General features: G+C 41.1%; 1 protein-coding gene across 9 annotated transcripts in view; it reads left to right on the forward strand.

Moving 5' to 3' along the window:
• The window catches only part of sema6cb (semaphorin 6Cb), a 154,707-nt gene that overhangs the window by 54,399 nt on the left and 76,065 nt on the right, over nucleotides 1–24,243 (forward strand). For 8 of the 9 annotated variants that reach the window (XM_085423696.1, XM_085423705.1, XM_085423706.1 and 5 more), the window contains one exon: nucleotides 6,468–6,649. The gene's annotated coding sequence lies outside the window, so the exon portion shown is untranslated. Of the gene's footprint in view, nucleotides 1–6,467; nucleotides 6,650–16,171; nucleotides 16,222–24,243 lie in introns of those variants that run through there. The other variant, XM_085423702.1, reaches the window with a different exon arrangement.

Consider the following 24,243-nt stretch of genomic DNA (forward strand, 5'->3'; position numbering starts at 1 on the left):
TTGTCAAAGTTAATGAAAGGATGGAGAGATAAAGCAAATATAACACATCAACAAAGCAGAGCACAAACTCATACTGTTGTGTGCACTGTACAGCCAATAACACGGAGTTTCACTAAGGCAAATCAGATATGAATAGACATTCATACTTCCGAACTGATGCCTCACTTGCTGTGGGAGGGAGACAATTGATGTAATTGTGAAGAGGAATGGTGACAAGATGTAAAAACAAAGGCACTCTGTCACAAACACACACAGAGACAGTTTTGTGTATATTAAAGCTCAGAGAAATGTATTTGTGCCTGCAGAGGAAAGTATTTGTATTCTTGTTTGCATAAAAATGAGTTGAGGCATTTATAGTAGGGGCAACTGAAGAAAAAGCGCCTTTCAATATAATATGCTCTTTAATAAAGACACAGGTTGGCAGATTGGGAGTGTCAGTGCATGTGGCATACAGCCTCTTCAAGTGATTTATGAGCACACCGCTAGGCTATTACATTATGGGCCCGAGTCCTATTCAGTGAGGGTGATAAGAGCAGCCCACCTCTGTTGAAACACTGCAGGTACAAGCGTTTTGTTTTAGTGGAATATCACTAGTTTTTGATAAAGGAATTAAGTATGAGGAGAATCTAATCATGTTGTCTCTGCTGCAGCTGTATCTCATCCATTAAGTTAGAGTTTGTGCTTTTGTCCTTCAGAGTTTGCAGAGCATGTTCGAGGGAAGATTGCTTGGAATTGTTTGCATCTTCATTGAATTTCAAATTGAAGATCTCTTTTTAGTGTGTAAACAATGTCATGCATCAGTTATACTTGCATGAAGAAGAAAAAAAGGCAAAAAGCACATTTTCTAACCTGTAGAGGACTGGTTTCATTTACTCTGGAGAAATGTCTTTAACTCATAAGAACAGTGAGGGAAAACATGCAAGTCTGCAGTTTCTTGCCGCTCTGTGTGGCTTCGGATTTGGCCCCGCATTCGCAGAGGGAGAAAGGTGAGAGGCCAGCACGGCGAGGTCAGAGTTGACGCCGCAGTCGAAAGGCCAGTTGTCAACCTCCGGCGGAGAGAAAAACAACGGGGCATCAGCTAGAGTGGTTTGGAAAAAGGACGAGTCAGGGTCGCTTTCAATTAGCACAGCATGCTGTCATAGCAGTGAGCCACCGAGGCAGCGAGAAGGAGGTGAGAGGTAGCTTTGGGCTTATGGAAAGAAGAAAAAGGAAAGCAGCTACAAACCAAGATTGACAGAACTAAACATGGAAAGACATGCACTGAGGCAGTTGTTTTAAAGAATGGATAAGAAAGAGCTTCCTCTATGGCTTGTGGTGTTACAGGTTCCTAACCCAGAGGCCTGACGGTAACAGTCTGTAACCTTTGCTTGCTCAAACCCTGTGTGGCTTCAGTTTTTCCTTTTTCTTTTTTTTGTCCCGCTCCAAACAAAAAAGTGCATCCTGGCAGCGATGGCACAGTAAAGTTGGTAAATAACATGTCAAGAGTTCTGAAGGTGGCTTAAGTTCAAAAGACTAATCATGACAGTTTCTGCATTGTGCATGAATTTGTTGGTTGTATTGTCCTTTGGGATGATGTGTCAACAGATTTCAGTTATGGTAGTCTAACAAAGCTCCGTCTTTAGACATTTGTTGCTATAGCAGTGGAGTCAAGCATAAATGAACTTTGTCAGATACGAGGAACTGTCTCAGAACTGCCTCCCAGCAGGATGGAGGAGTGGAATAATTAATAGGTCTAATATTCCACTTCATCCTGACAGCTTCTCGAGAACTCATGTGTGACAAGAAAGCGTAAAGACCCGTCTCGCTGTCAAACAGGCTGATAAAGATGAGTCTTTTTATGATTCATGACATGAGATAAGAAGCACAAAAAAGCAAGCCCTGTGTTGGCGAAGTGCATCACTGGCAGTCCAGCTGTGATGTCGATGGCATTATGTCAGATTTGTGAGATGGATATGGACGACTGCACTGTGGTGCAGGCTTTCCTTGTAATTTTGCAGTTGGGCCAAATGCATGTTTTCGACAGGCTTCTAGAGAATAAATCATTTTTTTTTCTTGTCATTTTTTTTTCTTTAAAATCAAAAGTGGCACAGTTATTGCACTGAACGTAGCAATGCATGCTGGGACTGTTCTCCCATGAGCTTTGTGAAAACCAGCAGAGCACGATATGGCTCTCCATGGTCTGTTGGTGTAGAGGCAAGCCGAAACAAATAATACAGCTCCCTATTTGGAAGGCATTATTCCCACAGAAGTGTGAGGCTATTTATGTTGAGTGTGGGCGTGTATAATGAGTGTGGCCATACCAATGTGCCAATTAGTCTCATACATGCATGCCTGCTTTGCCACTTGTTGGGAATTAAGATGTGATTTTGACAGAAATAACTGCAGCTGTGATGTCGATCGTGGGCTTGGATTATGTGAATTTTTTTAAGCCTGATGCCTGCTTTAATGAAAGATGGTTTTCCAATAAATTTTAATATTTGGATTAAAGTGCTTCAGAAAGACTGTGTGACTGTGTGAGACAGTCGGACGCTGTTAATTGAAAGCAAGGATAATTATTATTATTAAGAATAACATCTCCCACAGTCTGCCAGATAGGTCCTGATCAATTTTACAATAAATACGCCTTCAAACAAAAATGCATCACATTCATCTTGTGGAGGTTACACTGTGACACTGAATATCACGAAACTGAGTTTTACTTTGAGTCCAAAATGTGAGCAAAACCAATTTCAACCCAAAGTGACTTGGGGCAGAAATTAGTGTTGTGAATTTAACTGAATGCTGTGTGGAAGAAAAGATGGCGGTAAATATATTTGCCTAATCATTTAGTGACTTTACCACTCACACTACACAATGTGTGTAACACAACTCAAGGCTTTGATGTGAGTTTTATTAGTTTTATCTCTAAAGGACAGTTGGGAGATTAAGTGTAACTTAATCTCTCCAAACCTCTGTGCCTGTTGGCAAATGGCAGTTTTCTGCAACACTAGCATTACCCTCATTACATGAAAACTGGATAGAAGTTGGCCTTATCATGTTGTGTTTTCCAGATGGCAATAGCTAACAAGACAACAAACGTGGGAATAATAGGAAGGGAATGGCCTCGAATCAAAGCAACAAATAGTACTGCTGTCGACCTCAGTTAGTACTACGAGCACTGCAGGTGAGTTGTTCCTTTGGCATGGACAGGTGCGTTTAAGAGAGAGGCCTGCAGAGAACCGAGCAATTTATTAGACATTTTTAAACCAATCGGTGGGTTGGCTCTTGATTGATCTCTTGTTTATTGCACAGACTCGGGGTATTCTTTCCTTAATTTAATACGGAACTGAGAGGAGAAGCCTGATTTGTAATCTGCAGAGCCACTTTTCCTCACACTGTATGTATATTTTTCAGCCATGCTGGCTCCAATACCATCATACTTGTCAGGACTCTGGTCTATTACTTTCTCCTCCTTTTCTAAAAGACAGCAATTAATCTAATTAGTAATCAATCAGCCTTTAGGCCTCCCGCCGCCTCTGTGCTAATGGAGGATATGACAGGCCTGGACCTTGCATTATTAATACCACCATTCCTGTACCCCTAGACCCCCCCCGAACGCCCACTGCCAGGGGGCCATTGATCACTACCATAACCAAGCGAGCACTGCAGGGAAGTTTTCCAGCGTAGTGGGATTGTAGACGGGAATGTGGTGTGTCGTGGTGTGGTGTGGTGTGTTGCTGTGAAATCCGTTCAGTGGGATTTAGCATAATTTTGGTAACGGAAAGATTTTGCCAACTTTGCTCACGGGAGACTGACTAGATGCGAAACTTCTAAAAATGAAATATTTGCTTGCTGGTGCATTGAGTCTGTGGAGAAGCTCATGGTGCACATTTGAAGGAGAAGAGGGATTGTATGAGTGGTGTTAATGGGAATGTTGTGCTCTGAAAAGCTCATTTGGTAAATGGGGCTCACCTCAAAACTATTATGGCAGGATACGGGGGCCTCTCTGCGGGACTATTTCTAGAAAATGAGATTAGAAATTATAAAACGCTGCTAATGCCGGGGCACAGTGATCGCAGTGTGGCAATAAAACAATCACTGCAACATTATCCTTCATCTCCCATGCGCTATATGAGCACCCAGTCTAATAGACCCAGCAGCTGAAGTGATGGAGCCTGGTAGCAGCCCCACCAGCTGATCTCATTCACTCTAATCAATACTGGAACCTACTCTGCCTAGACTGGGTGGGAAAACAGCTGCGCAGAACAACAAAACTTCACCCTGTGTCCTCTTTAACTGAATCTGCTGATCCTAATTTATCTAACCTGTGTGCCAGTGGCTGTTAATCATGCTGTCGTCCAGACTACAGGTTGTTTTTGAGAACGACAAGTTGAGGCTTGTGTGACATGGATGTTTTTGAGAACATCCCTTTTGTTTGAGATGAAGCCCTACCCTTAAAATCATTAGTCAGTTTAAAGCTGAAATGACAACTTTATTATTATTAGTAGTAGTAGTACTGTATAAATGGGGTAAATGTAGGCTTTGTGGTTGAACAAAACAAGTAATTTTAACATAATTTGTATTAGTTTCAGCTTTATTTGAAATAAAGTTGCACATTAAACAAAAAAATTAAGCAGGTGATGAGTGATTAAAGGTGTTTTGGATAACAAACACCTTATTTTAAACATATTTCTTTCATTCGTCACCCTTCTGCATGCACAGTATGTGTTGGGGGAAAATAATCATTATTATTGTTGCCTAATATTTTTGATGGAGATGATTTTTGACAAAAAAGACAGCTGCAGCCTGTCCGCAACATGACTGATGGGTGGGAGGCTGGAAAGGAGTGGTCAGAGGTTCTTTTTGTTCTTTTTAAAGCTGACATCATTCTTTACTTCACCAGGCCACTTCCCATGACTAAATCAGAGTGTGATTTGGCGTAGTGGCCATAACATTTAAACTAACCAGCCATGTGTTTAGAGTATAACACGGCCTCCTGCCTTTACACCACACAGGTTAAGTCACCACAAACCAGCGTGCCAAAGCTGTCACACCACTCTGCTTAATTTGCGGATGGCTGGGGTTGTTAAGTATTTACAAGCCTTCAGTGGCTTTATGAATCTATGATGGGAGTGAGCGTTGGTGTTGAGCTCACAGCAGCTGCAGTCGGCTGCCTCATTCAGGAGGGATTGGGAAAGCAATGCAGCTCATCTGCTGCGCTGTGTGAGTGAGTCAGTGGACAGGCTTTATCTGTGGCTAAGGATTTGGGGACTCACTCTGCGGTCACAACCTCCCCCCCCCCTTTTTTTTTTTTTTTTTTTACTCAAGCGCCATGTGTATGTAGGTTTATATAGATTAAGAAGTCATTTTCTTAGGAGGTAAGCTCGGTTACGGGAATTCGTGCACTTTCCATTAGTCATCGCTGGTTATCTGAGATGACTTTTTGTGTGTGTGTGTGTGCGGAAAGCTGAATTTGGGATAATGGATTTACAAGGAAGTTCATCTGTCATGAATTCTCTTCAGTGCGATTGTGGTTTTGCTATGGGGAGGTTGGGTAAAGAATGACTGTGCAGTTGGAGAGATGAACTAACTACAGAGCAGCACTGGTTTAAACCCCCAGCTGTGTTGCATGAATGAGTCTCTTGAGAACAGAGAGGGGCTTCAAGCGAATGAAGAAAGTTTCAAAGTTCTGACAAGTCTAGATAGATGTGAAAAAGCTCCCAGCAAACATGACAAATAGTAAAGCTCCTAAATATCTGCTACAAAGTATGAAAAAAAAAAAACAAACTTATTTGCGTGGTTAATGCTGGGGTAACAGGGTTATGCAGATCAGAAATAAAGTGCGGGTGTGTTAGGTTCAGCTCTATTTTTATACCATCGTTGCTCCGTTTTATTATTTTGCAGCTAATATTTGGAGGTGCATCAGTCCTGTTGTTCTACATAGTCTTACCTCCATATTGAATGTTACAAAACCAAGTTTTGGATGAAGTTCCCACACAGTTTACCATAAGCGTGGGCACGTTTAAAACCACAAGGTGCATTTGGTCCACATTTTGTGTATATATGCAGAGAGTGTGGGCAGAGGTTTGTGCATTCGTGCTGAATAATCATGAATTTGTCTTTTTGTTTATACATATTTGATATTGTTTGTTTTATTACACAGTGAATGCACACTCATAAATCATAAAATTGAAAGAGGGAATGAAAATATAGGACTGGGAAAGAGCAATGTGGTCTATAAGCAACATGAAGCTGCTTGCCTATACCAGCACATCTGCTTCCGTTTCTGCTTGTGTTGGTTGTGATGTTATGACAGCAGAGGGACTGAGGAGTTTACACTGAGAGGACATAGAGCCCCTCTCTGTGGGATCTCTTTGGGTCAGTGGCCCCGTTTAAGGAACCCCAGAGGTTTTTCGGCAGTGTGTTTGCAGTGCAGCTGTCTTTATTCTGCTTTACATTCTCATTTTTTTTTCTCTGTTTGCTTTCAGAGGAAGTTCACTGAAGATTGAACGTTTTTTGAATGGAAGACCTCAAAGAGACTTTTAATCCTTGAAGACCCTGCAAACACCTTATCTTCATAACCCCTTCTGCACACGGCTGCCGAGGTCCTTTCCCGAGAGACGAAGGGGCAGCAGAGATTGGTGGATTGCTGGATGTGACAAACACCTTTGTAAGTTCAGTTTTAGCTTTCCCTTGATTTAAATTTTTCCCTTCATTTTGGGTTAAGGAATTCCCAATCTGTAATCAGGATAATATCTTAGGATATTTCCAGCATTGTACTTGAGTGAGGGCTCCTGGACACCTGATTTCACTCCTTTGCATTTTGCTGTGTTCAATATTTAAGATTTAATAAGCAATCAAACGGTTCATGAGGTTTACCCAAAAGTACAGTGATTGATTGATTGATTGAAAGTGGCAGCTTGATGGCACCATTAGAAACGACCAACTTCCATCAGATTGAATATAAGAATTTGATTTCCATGCTAAATTTTGAATTCAGCAGTGCAGGACAAAACAGAAGTTTGCTTTAGATGGCTTTATGATCTGTAGAGCATGCAGCATCGTCTGCCCTTAGACACGTCATTGAGAGAAGCCAAACATGTACCAGAAAAAATGGAGGTAATGGTTGCAGAAACACAGGCGAGGATGTTTTAAGCATACAACACAAATACGTCAAATTAACCATGACCAGGCTTTACACTGCGTTCCTCTGTGCATGCTGTAAACTCTTTCAGAAGCATAATTTCACACAATTTTGTGTATTGCTGATGAATGTGAGAAATGATGACATGTTTGTCTGCCACGAATTTGAGTGCATAAAGTTCATACCCTGTGAGGCTCACATTGGCCATAGTAATAAGAGAAAACCATTTGGCAGTTAAGAGCTTGATTGTATGACACAGTGCAGGTCATGATTTCATTTTGTGTTTTTCCAAAAGCAAAATGACTCGAGGGCTTTCAAGCAAAGCTCTGCCTCACAGAAACAGGTAGACAAATAAACGTGTAAAAATCGTTTGTAACTCGAACACATTGTTTTCCTGGGGTTGGCAGAGGCTTTGTCCCCACGAGCTGTTATTTACGATGATCTGACACTATGAATGCTCATGTTGGACTCTTGATCTCTTTATTCATACCACCTTTCAAAGCTCCACTGTTGTGTGATCCCTCTTTTGGCTGGCTCTGCATATGTGCAGCACAGGACCATTGTAGAGTGTTGTGCGTCAGTCAGAATGAATAGGAGCCCACCGCTCTTGCTTTGCGGTGTGCTGACAGCAGGGAAACAATACATGATAGCTTGGTTAGAAGGTTGAGTTTGTAGGAATTAGGTTGTTGGTGTTGAACCGGATCACTGGCATCACGGTGGCATAAGGGGCCCCGATGTGGACACCCATTTTCTGCCTGTCATTATTGATGACACAAAGACGTATCAAAAAGGGTGAAATGGGACAGAACAGCAGTCAGTGCGGGTGCAAAGGCGTGAAACATGATCAGACCACTCTGTTGAATAGTGGTATTATGGTGCCAAAAATGTGAGCGAGAGAGAGAGAGAGATGGGGGCAGAAAGAGAGTGACTGGCATTGCTTTCATATCTTGTCACCTACTCACTCCACAGTGCTGGCACTGTGAAGCATAGTTTGATGCATAGTTTAGATGTATGAACATTTGTTCATGGCCCACATGGTTTTGCAAGAAAAACAAAAAGGGTCTTTGCACGCCAAACCATAGCAGCCGAAAGCTGCAGGCAAATCCTGCCCTCTGTTTTAATTTGTACAACTTTACAAGCAGGGCACTGAGCTAAATTTTCGAACCTGCATGATAGGAATGAAAATCACAGAGGGGTTAACATTTTAGAATTGTTGTCTATTTTTTTTTTTCCAGTTTATTCAGATAACAGATTAACATTCTTTCCCACCCCATCACTTCTCTGCATGACCCTAGTTTTAGCACCTGTCTTTTCAGCTACAAATAAGGAAAGCTGTCTCTAAATCAGTAACACACTGAGAATGCAGCTGTCTCTGTTTCCTCCTTTTTATTTTAAAATTAAATTGTGGATTTTTTTTAATTTTTATTTTTTTAGTTTGTTTTTGCCTTTTCCTAAAAACTCATATGGTTAGAAGATGTGACATACGTGCTGGCCCACATTTTAGCCCAGGGTGTTGCAATGTGGTTTGTACTGGAGTCACCAGGATGCCCCCCGTGTATATTTCTTTGTCTTTGCCCTCTGATAAACTTCAGTTGACCTCTCTCACTGCATGTCTCGAGGGCTTGAGTCTTTGTCAGTGCCCTAATTTTCTCCTCCTTACCCTTTTTCCCATCTTCATTCCTGACTTGCGCTCTTGTTCAGTGTTAAATGAACGCATGGCCACACTTGGATGTGCTGTGACAAATTGGCACACAGGAGGCAGATGGTGATGGGGAGGAGACTGGTTGTCATGCCATTTGCTGTAACGACATGAATTGATCTCCGTGCCACAGAGCAGCCAAACACGCTTCACTTGTGTAATCCTGACTTTGGTTAGCGCATACGTGCATGCACACACACGTATGCCTACACACACACCCCAACAAACTCTGTTCCACATGCCACACTACACCAGCCTTCCGTCCCCATTAGTATCAATGATGTGTGCAGTGGAGGCGCTCGCTAACTGTCATAGGCTCTTTGCTTGGATCCGCTCAGAGAGGCAAAGGGATGCTCAGGGATTTTGACAGAGAGACAGAGCTCAGACTAATGGTAGGCCGGTGAGAGTCGGGGAGCCCTAAAAAAGAGCCTACGATAGGCATAGCTTTGCCGGTGTACTGTACGTGTCAGCCAGCTGTTCTATTTACAGAGCTGCTGTCTTAACAATGTTTGCCCATGAGGCTTTGGTGCAACTCGTCTAGAATCCCCATGGGTGTTTTTTTATTGCAACATGACTTCTGGTAAAATTATAGTTTTCCTGACAGGACTGGCATTGCTCATTAGGCCTTCCAAGGGATATTAAATTTGTTCCCCAATTGGGTTTTCTTTGTAGCTGCATTAAAATATACTCATCTTAGCTTAAATTATGTGTGGATACACAAGAGACTATGTGTTACGAATCGGTGTAAAATTAAAAAATGAAGCAAGCTTTACTTTATAATGTTGGCACTCTTGACACTTGAGCAAAAAGGTAAAGGGTCAAGGACAGGTTAACAGTTAAACTACTAAAATTCCTGCTGTAGTATCTTACAAATAGTTGTCAGTTTAACACAAAAACAAGCGGGCGTAGATACCATCAGACAGGAAGTCTTAACTTAGTGTAAGACTGATGAAATGCCCAACGAACCAGTGTTTGATAGGGAAACTGCAGAGAACTGAGAAAGGTTAATGGGTTGTGGTCTGTAAAAATCACAAGTACTGAATTCACGTACACGCCAAAACACTGTAAAGGCCAGCTCAATGACAGGATTTCCTGAAGCAGCGGTTCAGAAAATCAAATTTACTGATGAACTTTTCTACCCCTACCTGATCGATACAGTCTTCAATACACGGTAGAGGGTAGGAGTACGAGTCTGTTCAAAGTCTTGGCATGTTGTCAGACTTGGACAAACATAGCAATGCCCAACTAGAACTGGAACGTCAAGATATTTTCGTCGGACAAGATAAACCCAGTAAAAACATGTGATTGGATTTTAAGTCTTTACATCTATGTTCTGTTCACTCAGCTGACTCTTATATGGCTTCAGTAGAGTTACATGACAAAGCTGCTTAGAAGCAGTATGATCAGATAATTCTGATTTGAAACCATCCTCCAAAACTGCGCACAGGCCAGCAAACGTCATCTATAATAGGGAACTTAGAATTGGCAACGAGCTAACATCTGATCTCCAGGGAGAAAAACGCCTCTCTCGCTCTCTCCACACGCTGATCATAAAAGCTCCTAATTCTTCTCTGGGTGGATACCAAACTCTCCCTCGTCGGCTTCTATTCATCCTGGAACAACAAGGCAAACCCTCCTCCCAATCACGCTTAAATTGTGCACAGTATGCGCGCAAGGCAGACTTCACTATGTGGTTAGGCTTACTTGAGCCTTGGCATGTGTCACATGGCTTTATGTAGGCTGTGACATTTCAATCGTCGCCAAAAAGCGTATGTGAGGATGCACTCATGGACACCTGCATGACCTAACTGATCATGAGAAAAGTGGAAAACCACGTCATGGAATTCTAGACCGAACTGACCCTCAATCCCCTAGTTCCCTTGGCGACAGTCTGCCTGATGTGAGTAAACCTTCTGCTGATTTGCAGAAAACATTTTTGAGTATGTATTAATGTCCGTTGGGTGCCTCAATAAAAACACCCCAGTGCTAGTACATTAAAAACCACCATGCAAATATCAGTCAGTTGTAATTAATCTGATTTAAAGTTCTTAGCCATGATTGCCACTGTTAGAATATAAACATGTGTCTTTCGTAAGGGAAAGCAATCTGCTAGTCACATATGGCTCTAAATTGAGTTAACCGTTAAAAGTACAGGTTTTCCAAATGAAAGGGGATCGTTAATGGATCCGATTTTCTTTTCATTAAAAGCCTGCATTCAGTATGTGGGCGAGAGGATGGGATAATTGCTGGCTTTAGCGCTCCTCACCTGGAACGTGACAGGATAACTTTCCCACGGTTGTTTAATATTCAGTGAACTCGCGAGCCCTAAGCAGGGAATATCGATCAACACATGTAATGTATTCCTTGCATCCCTAACAGGCATCTGTAGAGCAAAGATCTCAAATGGCAGAGTCTCCTTTCATGATTTTCCTCAAGCAGTGAATTATTCTTTTTACAGATCACTATTTAATCTGGTATTCAACAGTGTTTTGATGAGCTTTATAACTACAGAGAGAGCCAAATCGACTTTTCTCTGAAACATACCTCTCAGACTAATATTTGGACTTCAAAGCAACTTTTTGCTGACTTTTATATTTATCAATGGCTAATTAACCTCACATGGGAAAGCAGAAATGATGCAATTTCTTGGGGCTAGCTTAACTAGCCAGCTTAGCAAAAAAAAAAAGAAAAGAAAGAAAAGTGCAAACCTCACACAGCATGCAGTGTTTTATGAGATGTCCACACGCTATTAGACACTCAGAGTTGCTGGACAGGAGCCAGTTTGTCAGTTTGTTACAAGAACGCATACAAATGCATTTGTGCGTCTGTGCTTAAGCACAGCCGGCAAGCTGTGAGGAGGAAAACAACTCTCTGTTTGTGATAACAGCTCTTTCAATGTCAGAACAAACTGTCTGCTGGCCTCACTCCCCATAACTAGGACTCGTGTTCACATTGGCCATATTCACACTGAAACAAAAAGCTTCCAGAATATAGAGTGCAAAAACAAACCTGCAGCTAAGTTTAAATAAATCATCTCCCTGTAATGGGAAAGAAGTAGAAGCGTAACTGCTTCTACAATGTCAGCAAACATGGCTGCAGCCCTGCCATACACCACTCAGGCTTAACATCTGTGTCAAGAACAAAATTCAAGTGATGTGGATGTGCGCTTTACTCCACTCCCAGTTCTCACATCTCTAAGTCATTTTATCCTTCTGCTCAGGTTGGAAACATTAAGTGAATTTGGATAATGAAGGTTTTGGATTGCATTGAGGTGAAAGTCAGGAAGCCCTCCAAAGTTTGACTCAAGGCTGTTTATAATTACAATTTAAATGAGCAAAGGGTCAACAGTTTGCTAATATTTTTTGTCTTAAACAACAAGTAAAGGTCATAAAATAGTGACTCTTATTTTAGAGTTGGTCTAGATTTAAGCATAATTTATGGTAATGCTCTATGCTATTGAATAATGTTTACTTTGAGGGCAAAGCCTAGATTAATTCAATTATAATAAAGTTCATATATTTGCCCATTGAAGTTCTGTCACTTTCACCCTTCAGATAACTCCTGTGCACATTAAAATTGATCTGTTTGGACAGTTGGCTGGAATCCAAAAGAGCTGCTTGAGATGGAATAGGATCTCAGATTTTTAGCTTTCGGCTGTTTGCACTTGTTAGCTTGACACTGTCTCGCCAAGTTGAAATAGTAATTTGTTTTTTGGTTCTTTTTTTTTTTTTTTTTTTTTAACTTTTTAACTTTTTAACTTTTTTGTCTTTGTTTGTGCCAAAATCAGTGCTCTAGGAAATCCTTCTTGTAACACATCAATTTTGGGTTCTATGGTTATTATTCTAGGGTTGCTATAGGTTATTTGTCACATAAGCCCTGTTTTAATTCAGGAAATCCTTGAATATACAGGCTACAGGTTTTAGTTTCTCATTACATTTTTTTGTGTCAGGTTTGTCTGCAACAGGGTATATAGTGTGTGCAAGCAAAACAAGGGTTCGGGTTGGCGATTACGGACTTCAGAGTTTGAGTAGTCTAGCTACGGTCTTTCTCAAAACACAGAGAATTGTGCTGTTGACAGTATTAAGGTCTCAGCCAGTGCAAGTAGATCAGAAAACCACAGAACTGCAATAGATGTAGCATCTCAGACCTGCCTTCAGCCAACAGACTTGAAGGAGAGACTGAAGCAAGCCTCAAAGCCTGTTTTTAATGACAGAATGTGCTCTGTTATTGAGAAGACTGATTAAAAGCCTTTTGTGTCACAGTCTGGGCGGCAGTAGCATATGGCCGGAGGGCTTAAGCATAGAAAAAAGAGATCTGTAGTACCAAATCCCTGGGACAGAAGCAAGGAAGTAAAGTCATGGAGATTAAAGTGAATCTTCCTCATTCCTCTGCTGCAGAAAGTCCTCATTTGTGTATAGGCTTTTAGCTGTCGATTGGGGTGCAACACATAGCACTGCACTGCAATCAAAAAATGACTGAACATGTTAAATTGGAATTTAAAGGTATGCTAGATGACTTCAGGTTAGAATTTAATAATTTCAGAATGCCCTTTGGTGAAGCAGGCATGTTTCTTTCTTGTATACCTTCAAGCCCTGCAGCCTATGGCCCTCAACTGACCCCTGGTCCAAGTTTAAGCTTTAGGGAATTTTGTATTACAACTCTCAGGTTGGCTAATGGATCCTTTTAGGGAAAGTAAATATGGACCTCTTTTGCAATTTCTTTAAAGACGTTTTTGTTTGCAAACCTCTGCCTGGCCTCCATCCAGTGTCCAAAGTTTGGAAATTCAGTGTATAAAGAAAAACTCTGTTTTCACATTGTAGAGAGTGTTTATAGGTTTGGGTCCATACTGTGAATCTATGTCAAAGACTTATAAACAAACATAAAAAGACAAATGACAACTGTTCTTCCTCATATACACATAAGAGTTCATCAAGAGTGCTTGCATTTGCTCTCAGGCTTTTGTTTTATACTTTCAAGTCACTTTCAGGGAATTGTTGCACTGTTTCAGGGAACGGTTGGACTTTGGATGAACTTCGCTCTAATTACATGCAAATCATGAAAATGCATTTATAACACTTGTGTTTGTTAATATGTCACAGCTTAAAAATGTACAAACTTTTAAATCAAAGGAACTGTAAAAATTATGAAGTTAAAAGCACCAAAGATTCAGAAATAATGCAGATATATTCCTCTAGTGATAACCTGCGAACACTTTCACTGTCCCTCTGGAGGTGTGGAGGTTTGCGTTTAAATTAGCTCATGCATATTTTTGAGAAACTTTATAGTTATCTCAGTGATTTTCTCCTAGACTCGAAATAGTCTACCTGTCTCTTTATTTACCTTTAATTTTTTTTTCATTTTGACTTGCCTGAATGTTTGAATCAGAGTTCAAAATTTTCTCTGCTTTCATCTTAGTTTACCCCTCTGAGATCTGAACAGTCTCATTGCTGTTCTTCCTTTTGAGGCAAGCAATGATGTCAGTTACTGAAAGAGGATCAGATTTTATAGCTCTCATACTGCTTCATCAGTACCCAGCACATATTCTTCAATTGAAGAACAACATGGCACTCGCTCCGCAGAGGCTCGTACATAATGAAAAATATGCAGCAGTTGAGCATCAAGGTCATTGTCGAATAGGATTTCTCAAGAGGGCTGAAAAGTCATCTACAGAGTGAGCAAATAAGGCCAGGTGGCTGATGAACTCCAGGAATAGTTTGACAAACCCTATCGCCAGTGACAAATTAAAGTGTCAGCGGCCGGCCTGTGTGGCATCACATTACCTGTGTTATTCTGTGATAAGTCTCATTGCCGAGCCAGCAGCACATGGTCGTCTGGAAAACAGCCTGAGACAGCTATGAAGACAGAGGTACAGTAACAGGAGACCTGGGCAGATGCTTGTCGCTGAGTATTGATTGGACCAGACGTCCAGACGACTTTAACAGCCACTGACGCAGGCTGTCGAGCTAGAGTGGAAGCTACCTCTTCTCAGCTCCCACGTCAAACTGAAAAGAAACTTGAATAAAATGTGCAATTATGTATTGTTACATAGCATCAGCTAATATGCTAATGTTTCCTGGGGACATATAGCCTATTTACACATTCATATTCAAAGGTACTGAGCAGCCATTATGTTAGTTTGCGACACAGGCAGCTTTTACAATACATTTTCATGTAGTACTATTGCACATACTGTGTTTTCTAGATAATAGCTAACTGCTATCATTATACCAAAGAAGCTGGAAGAGTTATTATCCTATGGGTACCACTTAAGGTTTTTGGAAGTAACATTCACGATTACTCATAGGAAAAGTAGTTTATCATACACCGTGGTCTTTAAACACAGTTTAAGGTTTAACGAGTCAGCTGTTGTTACACTTGCTGCTGTAATAAGTTAACACGTAGCCTCAGATTTTGAGATGTTTGTGATTGGACTGATCCTGTGTCTTCATTTATGTTATAGGAGAATTGTGAGTAGGGCTGAGAATGCTCCCAGGGATGTTAGTGGTGGGATTGCATGGAAAATGTAAGACTGATGCAAATGTTGACATGGTACCTCAAACTACATTGATTTAAATTCTAATGTCTTGTTCTTTATCTCTGAAATGATATGGAGAGTCATCACACCACTTATCCCTATGGACCATGCCAGTGATTTTCTCTTTAGTCTTCATAAAACACCAGAAATGGTGAATGTAGCGTGCCTACTCTAAATCTAGTTCAAAAAAATTAAACGTGGAACATAGAAAATATTTTAAATCGCAAGCTTCTATTTCTGCTGTTTCTTTGCTGACTTGCATTATGAGACTTTGTAAAATCACAAGACATGAAAAGAAATTTGTATCACCTTTAAAATAGTATTAAGGTGACACAAAATATATTCACCAAACACCAATTTGTTATTTAAATAGAAACCACAGTGGGAAGTGATAATTAAGAACATGAATTATGACTATTGAGACTTCCAAGTCATACAATCAGCATGCCTGTCTGTTGTGTGAGGACACAGGACCTTTGACTATGGCTATCAAAAGGTGTCATACATCACCTAAAATGCCTCTACGCATACAAGAATTCCTCTCGAAGTACACACTTTCTTTTGCTCTCATATACAGACACCTTCAGCCTCATGTCAGGGCAGCTGCAAGAGTAATGGCCCAAGGTCTCCTCCTGAACACAGACTAATGAGAATCTCAAATACGACAAGCAGAGTGCATTTATCACGCACTCACACTTAATGACACCACCACCCAGGCTCAACTGCATGCTCATGCCAGTATCTAGCTCCCTTATAGATGGCCCCGTTTGTCCCTCTGCTTTTCTATTATTGTAGCTGCCTGGTCAAGCCTAGTGGAAGGATGGAGGGGGCGGGGGGGAGCAGAATCAGACTCTGTGTTTGCAGGTAAAAGAAGACCTTCTTTGTGTGTCTCTCTCTCTTTTAATTTATGTGTTCCTGTCTTTTTTTTGTTCAATACACCACCCTCCCAGTGTGAATTGGTCTATTCTCAACTTCTTTTATTCTCTTTGTGTCTGTTTTTTCTCTTGTCTCTAAAAACTGAAAAATGCAGATGAGTGGAACTCTTCAGCTGAGGAATGGTGAGGGAGTTGACAGATGAATGCTACATGCACTACTTTGATCTACCTCAATGAAGTGGTGTTGTTTTATTTGTGGGGTGACATGGAGCTTTGTACGAGGACTCTTGACTTGAAAAGCTTTAGAGATCTGCCTGTCAAGGTAACACTGATTTTCACACAATTAGACACCAGGCAGCAGATATTAAGAGGCATAGTTTCTATGTGTGTTCAGTAATTCAGTTAAGCTCATCATTTTAGGAAAAAAATCTCATTTAAATAATGATTAATGCTCACTTCAGGAGTTAATCATGTCAAGGTAGTGAAAATGTCATCATAAATACAATGCCCAATGCATTGATCTTTATGTTGGGAAGAATGATGATTGGAACTGTAATTAGTTGACTTCCATGGGAGCCCCATTGCCTCTAATGACTGTTGGGTATTTAGACAGAGATAAGGACTTATCCTCCTTAAGTGCTGGAAGGCTACATTATCTATACTGAGATCCAAGCCAAGCTTTAACACAACTCAGACACATGCAGGAATGCAAGCAGCCAACAGTCCCATTCAGGAGTGCAACAAAGATGGTCTGTAGGAGAGCCGACAATAGTGATGTACTGTATGCCTCCAATGGACCTGAAAATGACTTGGATCACTTGAGGTGCAAGTAGTTCTGATCATTTGTCACCAGGTTTTTTGCAGAAGACTAATCAGCTAAGCAGAAAGGTTGCTTTCTAAATATGATAAATAACTAGTACAAGCCCTATTTGTCTGAGCAATGCCAAGTTATGTGATAACTTCATCTTGTTTTCAGGTTATGTAGCATCTGTGAGTTAGAGGAATCATAAAAAATGTCAGCTTACTCAACATGTATGTATGCAGCCAATCTAGCCATGCAGAAACTTTCGTGTATTCTATCAGAAGTGATGAATCTTTTGGCCTCCACTGTTTTCATTAAAAGAAACACTGGGGGAGTGTCTTAGTCATTAACATGAGTGTTACTTTGTTTTTGTGTATCCATCTGAGACTACCTAAGCTGCAAGGGGACATTAGATGGATGTTATTTTTAAAACTGCTGTAGCTTTTAAGGGTTTAATTGTGGTAAAACCCATTTAACCCAGCAAAGCAGTAAAGATGAGATTCTCTGTTTCTACTAAAAAGAGGTCAAGAATTGCAATCTGTTACTTTGCAGTAGTTCCTCATTTCTTAAATCTTGGAAATTTTCCATCACTTATGTTGTGTTGTTTTGACTCTTGTAGCTCATGCTCAAAGTACTTAATTAATCCCAATGGAAATTTTTAGGGAATCATCCAACAAGGGATTGAGCCCAAAGCTGGTTAGTTGTATATTGCAGTGTCGAGGGTCGTTCTACATTTGTGTCATTTGGCTACTGTAAGTAATCATTAAAGTAATTTAGGCCTGTTAGTAATTTGGTGTTGTAGCAGGACCTGCTAACCTGAAACTGAGTGGTGGAATTGATTGAGTTTCTGATTCCAGATCAGTGATCTGTGCGATACTGCCATCTCCCCCTGTGCCAGCTCCTCCTCCTCCTCATTGAGATTTCTGTCTTTTTACTGTCACTATTCATGTCCCATTTCCATGTTTGATGTCCCAGCTCCTGCTAACTTCCTCTCTTGTTCCATGTCACACTGGAGCCTTTGATGAGGTGAAAGGAGCCACACTGCTACTTGGTGTATGCTAGCCCGTGGCCATTGACTTGGGCAAGATGGAGTTTTTACAGCCATAAAATGAGATAAACTAAGCCTGAAAGCTTCTGGGTCTTTCAGTATGTGTTAAGATGATATCGTCAGTGTGAGACGGTGGTAATAAAAGTGAGGTCAGCTGCCACCGTGGGCTACTGCCCTGATAGGTAGCACTGTCATGATAAGACTGCTGTCTCTTTTCATCTCTCCCTTTTCTCCTAGTATGGGATGAAGCTGACACATGGATGTTGGGTTTGAGTGGAAAAGGCATCTAATAATTGGATGCATGCTTGCGTACGGAGAATGTTTGTCCCAAAGACAATGATGAAGTATTTAATCTTCCCAGGAACAGTGAGCCACACAGGCATGATGATGCCATTATCTCCGTGCAGCACTCTCGCTAAGAAGCCTCACTCTTAGCCTTGATTTATATTTCCCTTCATCAGCATCGACCAGTCAGATTGCAAAAATCATTCATTTATAAAAGCAGGGCTTGCTGCTTTTGTTCTTCCTTAACCAAAATTCACAAAATGTACTTTTGTCACACATTCCCTTGCTAGCTTCCCCCCCATTCCTTGTAATCTTGTTGGGATAATGTGACGGCGATGGATCTTCTCGGTGACGGTTGTGTGATTGCCTCCGCTAACAAGGGATAAAGGCAGCGGAAGAATCTTCACAGCTATTTATCTTCCTTTGATCAATTCTCAACTACTCTGCCTTGCTCTGTTTTATCTTTTGACTATAAATATCAGCTTTGGCACAGCTGAAATTGTGACCTCTTCTTTTGTCAAGACTAAGAGAAATGGTCAGGCGCTCCCCTCATTGCATGATAGTGAAATAAAAACATTTCCACACAGGGTGAAAACACCATTGATTGGTTGCGGAAGACAAGTAACAGATACCTTATGCCTCTCAGCTTTCCCGGCGACCCCTCATTTGAGTGACCTGAACCCGAACTTTAGAAAGATCCCCCTCGAAACTCACTTTTTAGGAGGGAACAAAAGTTGTGGTAGATTGATAATTCATGCAGGATGTCTTTCAAAATAGGAAGTGTGAAGAGTTTGAAATGCAAACGGTGCAGCAAACTAATTGGTACCACAGGGAAGATGGAGATCAAAGAACCTCTGTGTTAATAGAGAACTCGCACTCTCTTTTCGTCCGCTGCCGAGTTAATGGACACAAAGCCACTGTGAAGTCCTCTACAGTGGTGGTCCTCGGTTGAAGCATCCTTAGCAACAGCAAGCAAAAAAGAGATTGCCCATCTTCTGACTCATTTTATCAGTGGTGCAGGTTTTAGCACTGATTGAGTCTTGTCAAATCATGAAAATGCAAGTAAAACCTTTGAAGTATTGATTGCCTAGGTCTTTTTCATGTCTTTGCATTTGTTGTGAGAAAGCCATGAGTATGAGGATTTTTATGTACACTTGTACCTCATGGGGGTCTTTTTTAAATTCAAGCTTCCTTATATAAACCTCACCGCTCTGCTTATTTATCTGATGATAGAGCAGATTTTTCCTACACTGTTGTCTGATTAAAAGCCCACGCCCACTCTACAGTCACTGTTGGCTTTTTATTTTAGCAATAAAGCAGTTGAGTATACAATAGGATCATAAGCAAGATAAGCTTCTAACCCATTATTTGTATTGCTGTTTGCACAACAAAAAGTCTCATTCTTGTTGTGATTTCGGCCAGCTTGGCATACTTCTGCTTATGCATGAGGTTTTGCTTTTGTTTCCTAGGATTACTGTTTTTTTTTTTTTTTTTTTTTTGACTGCCTACTGCAGTGACAGCTGAATCACAGCCTGCCAAGTCACCACTCTAGAAAACTGTATACACAGTCTTCTCAACGTATTGCTTGGTGTAAATGGTGCAACTTAGGATATAAAATAAAAAAGTAGATATAAATAGATGAATAAATGACAAATAAATGTGTAGGCACACCCACATGGCTGCAGGCAAACCTCTTAGCTCTTTGCGCTCCTCTTCCCATGAGTTTGTTTATTCACCTTTGGTGATGTTTATACATCACCAAAGCTTTTAACCACCTGGCTTGCTTTGACTGAGAGCACAGGCAGTGGCGTCTTAGCTTTAGTTCTGGTCTGAATGCCCATCACCTGGCAACAACAAACCTTTTTAATGGCTGACATCATTCTCACCACATTTTATTGAAGCATTTTATTAGCTTATTTTGATCCCGTCTGGATTGTTGGCTGCTTCCCTGGATAACCTGTGCATCTCTTATGCCCTTGCGAGAGGTCAGCAGTTTTGTGCAAATCGTGACAGATGCAGGCACCGTGATGGTGTGTAAAGTGCACTGTGACAGGAGATTATATCTGCTCTTTCCTCCTTTATATCAGCACTTTCATCATTGCTTTAGTACCAGAGCAGACAACAATGTACAGCATCTGAACAGAGGTGTTGTATTTCCATAATGTCCATGCAGTTGAATCAGTTTACAGGGAGAACACCTGATTTAACATTTAGGATGGTATCAATTAAAATTGGTTTGTCCTTTATAATGTATTTAAGTCAGCCCCCTCGCCCCTAAAACAAGCAAACAAACAAACGCAAATTAAATAAATTTCCCACAGTGCAATACGGAAATAAATTTACCAACAGTTCAGTGATTCCTTTTTGTAGTTATAATTGGGATCCTCAAACACATAGTCAAGGGAAAGTCCTCTGTTCGATTTGTTTGCCGACTTCACCTGTGAGGTCAGACTGGGGTTCCCGAAATAGAAAGTTAAAATTGGAAACACAAAATAGAGAAAACAACAACAATCGTCCCACTTTTCCCCCTTTGCTCTGCATTTCTCATCAGTGGCCTCTGGGGGTATCCAATTATGACGCCCTTGAGGGAATGACAGTGCTTGGATTTCTGTCAATACAGGGTTCAGGTAGTGTTTCTCAATAACATTGTGAATTATTGATGACTGAGAGACTGAAAGGAGAACGGGGTAGTTAACATTCACTTTTATATATGAAGAGGAGAAAGAGATGAGGGAGCTAGGTTAGGACAGATGCTGCCCAGCATATTTTAAGCTGATCTATTTGATTAGAAGACCCCAAGGTAAGTCTCGATTTAAATGCCATAAGGACTCCGGAAGATTGAAGGTGGATCCTGACTGACAGGGAGCACAGAATGTTAGTGGAATTATAGGCCTCCCTGAAGATGAATGTAAATAATTAACAGGAGGGAGACGATTGAAGAGGATTTCACTGGTGCAAGCCTTATCCTTCTTCCACTGATAGCCCTTTGGGTTTTTTTTCGCCCATTGCAAATAGACATGAAGACGATGGATGTTGCCTGCAGCGGTTTTGCAGATCGATCAGAGAACCGTCTCACTGTCTGAGTCCTGCATAGATCCCCCTGTGTGAAGTCTGGCCAACTTGATGTCTGTAGAAAGAAGTCCTGAGAGCAGGCCTGACTGCAGGCAGGGCTACTTTTCTCCAAGAGTGATGCCCAAAGCAATTGGTGTTAGCCAGCATCATCTATCCATTCCTATTGAATCCATGCTGCTCAGTAAGACGCTAATATCCTCATTTTTGCTCGAACAACTGACAGTGTACATTATTTATTGCGGAAACAGTTTCCAGACGTTTGTTTTCTCTCTCCATCAGCGGGGTTGTGCTTTGATATCAGCTCTCTCAAGATCTACCATCTAAGCTTAAGTACAAACCACACTCTGGTCCGTGGGGATTCTGTGATGAGAAGAGAATGGAGATTTCTGACATGGGGTGACAATCGATGGCCTGTGCAACAGGACAACCCATCACTTGTCTGAACTCTGCGGGCACTGAGGTTAAAGCAGCACTTTCCTGGGAGCAGGCTGAGTGGCATTGATGGCGAGGAGGGTCCCAACCTCCCCTGACAGACATGTCTCATCCCGGATGCCATCTTGCCCTCTCTTTTCCATGGCACAATGCAGACACTGTGAGAATAAGACTACATTATACTGACACCAGGCAGTTGACATACTAATCCAAGAACTAAAGGACTACAGGGACCATTGATTTTCTATTCTCGGTAAAATGCAAGAAGCCAGCCATCACTCCTCTTCGACCTGTGATGCTAATGGACTTTTTAAAATGTTGCCACAGTGATCCCCTAGAGCCGTTCTGTTTTTGCCACTGCAGGACCTTTTGAAAAGCACCAAAATCCCAGTTCCTTTATCTGACATGTTTGTATTCCGCACCCCATCTTCGATGTCTCTGCTGTGTCAAGTGTTTGTACATAGCATCTGCCTGGCCAGCGACAGGTAACACTGGAAGTCTGATTTAATAATGAAAGTGGCATTATAAACATGAACATAAGTGTTTCTTTTTATGTGTTAAAATATGTTTAAAGATCTTTTTATCTAGGTTGTAACTACACTACAGTGAACTGGCTTGTACCATGTGCAGCATCTACCTAAAATCTCGAATCCACCTATGTGTCTTGTGGGGGTTGTTCTTTCAATTATTGTCCAAGGCTCCTTGATCCCAATTCCAATTTGCAACCACGGCGTCTTTGCGGTGAGCCATTGGAAATCTAATTAGTGAAGTTTCTCCTGTCTGGGAGGGTTCAGGGGAGAGTTGAACTAACTGGCAAAGGAAAGCATTGCTTCGAACATTTGTAGAGAATATTTCCAATGAAGAATATTTTCAGGACATTTTATTTTTCACATCAGCTTTTGAACGTTAACCGTGGCTTTATGTGGAAATATCTGAAAGTATGCAGGAAGAGCAGGATTTGAGTGCTTGAGAAAAACAACTCAGTGCAGATGGTGATGTGCTGTGTGATTTGTGTCATGGGACTGCAATGAGATTGGTGATCTGATGAACCTTCCAAAGGGAGTTTGGGGAGGGACAATATGGCTCGGGACTCAACAACGAAATGATTGTCTCACCACACACCATTCCTATCATGTGTTGTTTTTCCTCCGGTCACATTAAAATTCCCCTGCAGTTGTTTTGACAGCAAGACCAAAAAATAAAATAAAAAAAATCATGAGGCAAAAATATTCATTAGTTTTACAAAGCTAGAAAACTCAGATATGGTCTGTCATTCAAATGTTTAAATTTTTTATTCATTATGTGGATTTTACAGTTGGGTCCATAAATATTTAGACAGAGGCAACTTTTTTCTAACTTTGTTTCTGTACATTACCTCATTGAATTTTAAATGAAACAACTCAGATGCAGTTGAACTTGAAAAATGTGAGGAAACAGCATTTTTTAACACAACCCCTTCATTTAGGGCATCTGATTTTATTTCAGATATGTGTCCCTGTAAAATCTCTAAACAGCACAGAAAGTCCATCACAGAAGATTAATTGTTGTTGGAGCAGGTTAATGGAGGTATAAAGGGTGCCACAGATACACTAATGGAAAATGATGTTTCGTAAAGCATCTCAACTCTCTATATGCCTTCTTGCATGAATAATATAACACCATGACCCTAATTGTATATCCAGCAGTGAGGGTCTGTTTTCTTCGCTTACTCTTCTGCCTCTCTTGCTAAGTGTTCACTCTGTAAAGCTTGAACACAGCGTCCTCAAACATACCCCACACTTGACTTATCATGTGGAAGCCATATTCTTGGTGTTATTATAGCACCCAGAATAATAGCCTATTTTGTAATGGCCTGCTGAGAGCAGAGGCTAATGTGGCTAATTGTGTCTGAAATTATCATGGAGTCCAGGGATATGCTCGCTCATTATGCTGACCAGTGTTTCCTGCAAATATGTGAGAACAGAAACTAGTGTGTCTTCAGACAAAAGATTCACAGCCAGGGGGCTCAGAGATATCAAAGCCCACAGAGGTGAAAGGTAGACTCAATTCTGTGGCTATCAAAAAATGAGTGGATTAGCCTCCCCACCACTGAAGCACGGTAAGATCTGGGAATATTAGAGAGTGATTTTTGCATCAGGATTATGCTCTGCTGCTCAGTTGTGCAGCAGGTGTTGTCAGAAAACAGAAGTCCCAGGAGTTGACAGGTGCATACAGAGCAATGCAGCTGATTGAGGATGAAATTGAAATTTAGATTTTAAACGTGACTTTTTACGGGACAGTTATTGTCAGGCAAATGGGGACGCAGAACATAAAAATTTACTTGCAGGAGTTCATACATGAATTTAAATGACTGCATGGCTCAATTCATGACA

This window comes from Rhamphochromis longiceps, linkage group LG11 (genome assembly GCF_057381845.1).
Source record: "Rhamphochromis longiceps isolate RC_006_pf linkage group LG11, R_longiceps_female_GT1.1, whole genome shotgun sequence".
Classification (NCBI taxonomy): Eukaryota; Metazoa; Chordata; class Actinopteri; order Cichliformes; family Cichlidae; genus Rhamphochromis; species Rhamphochromis longiceps.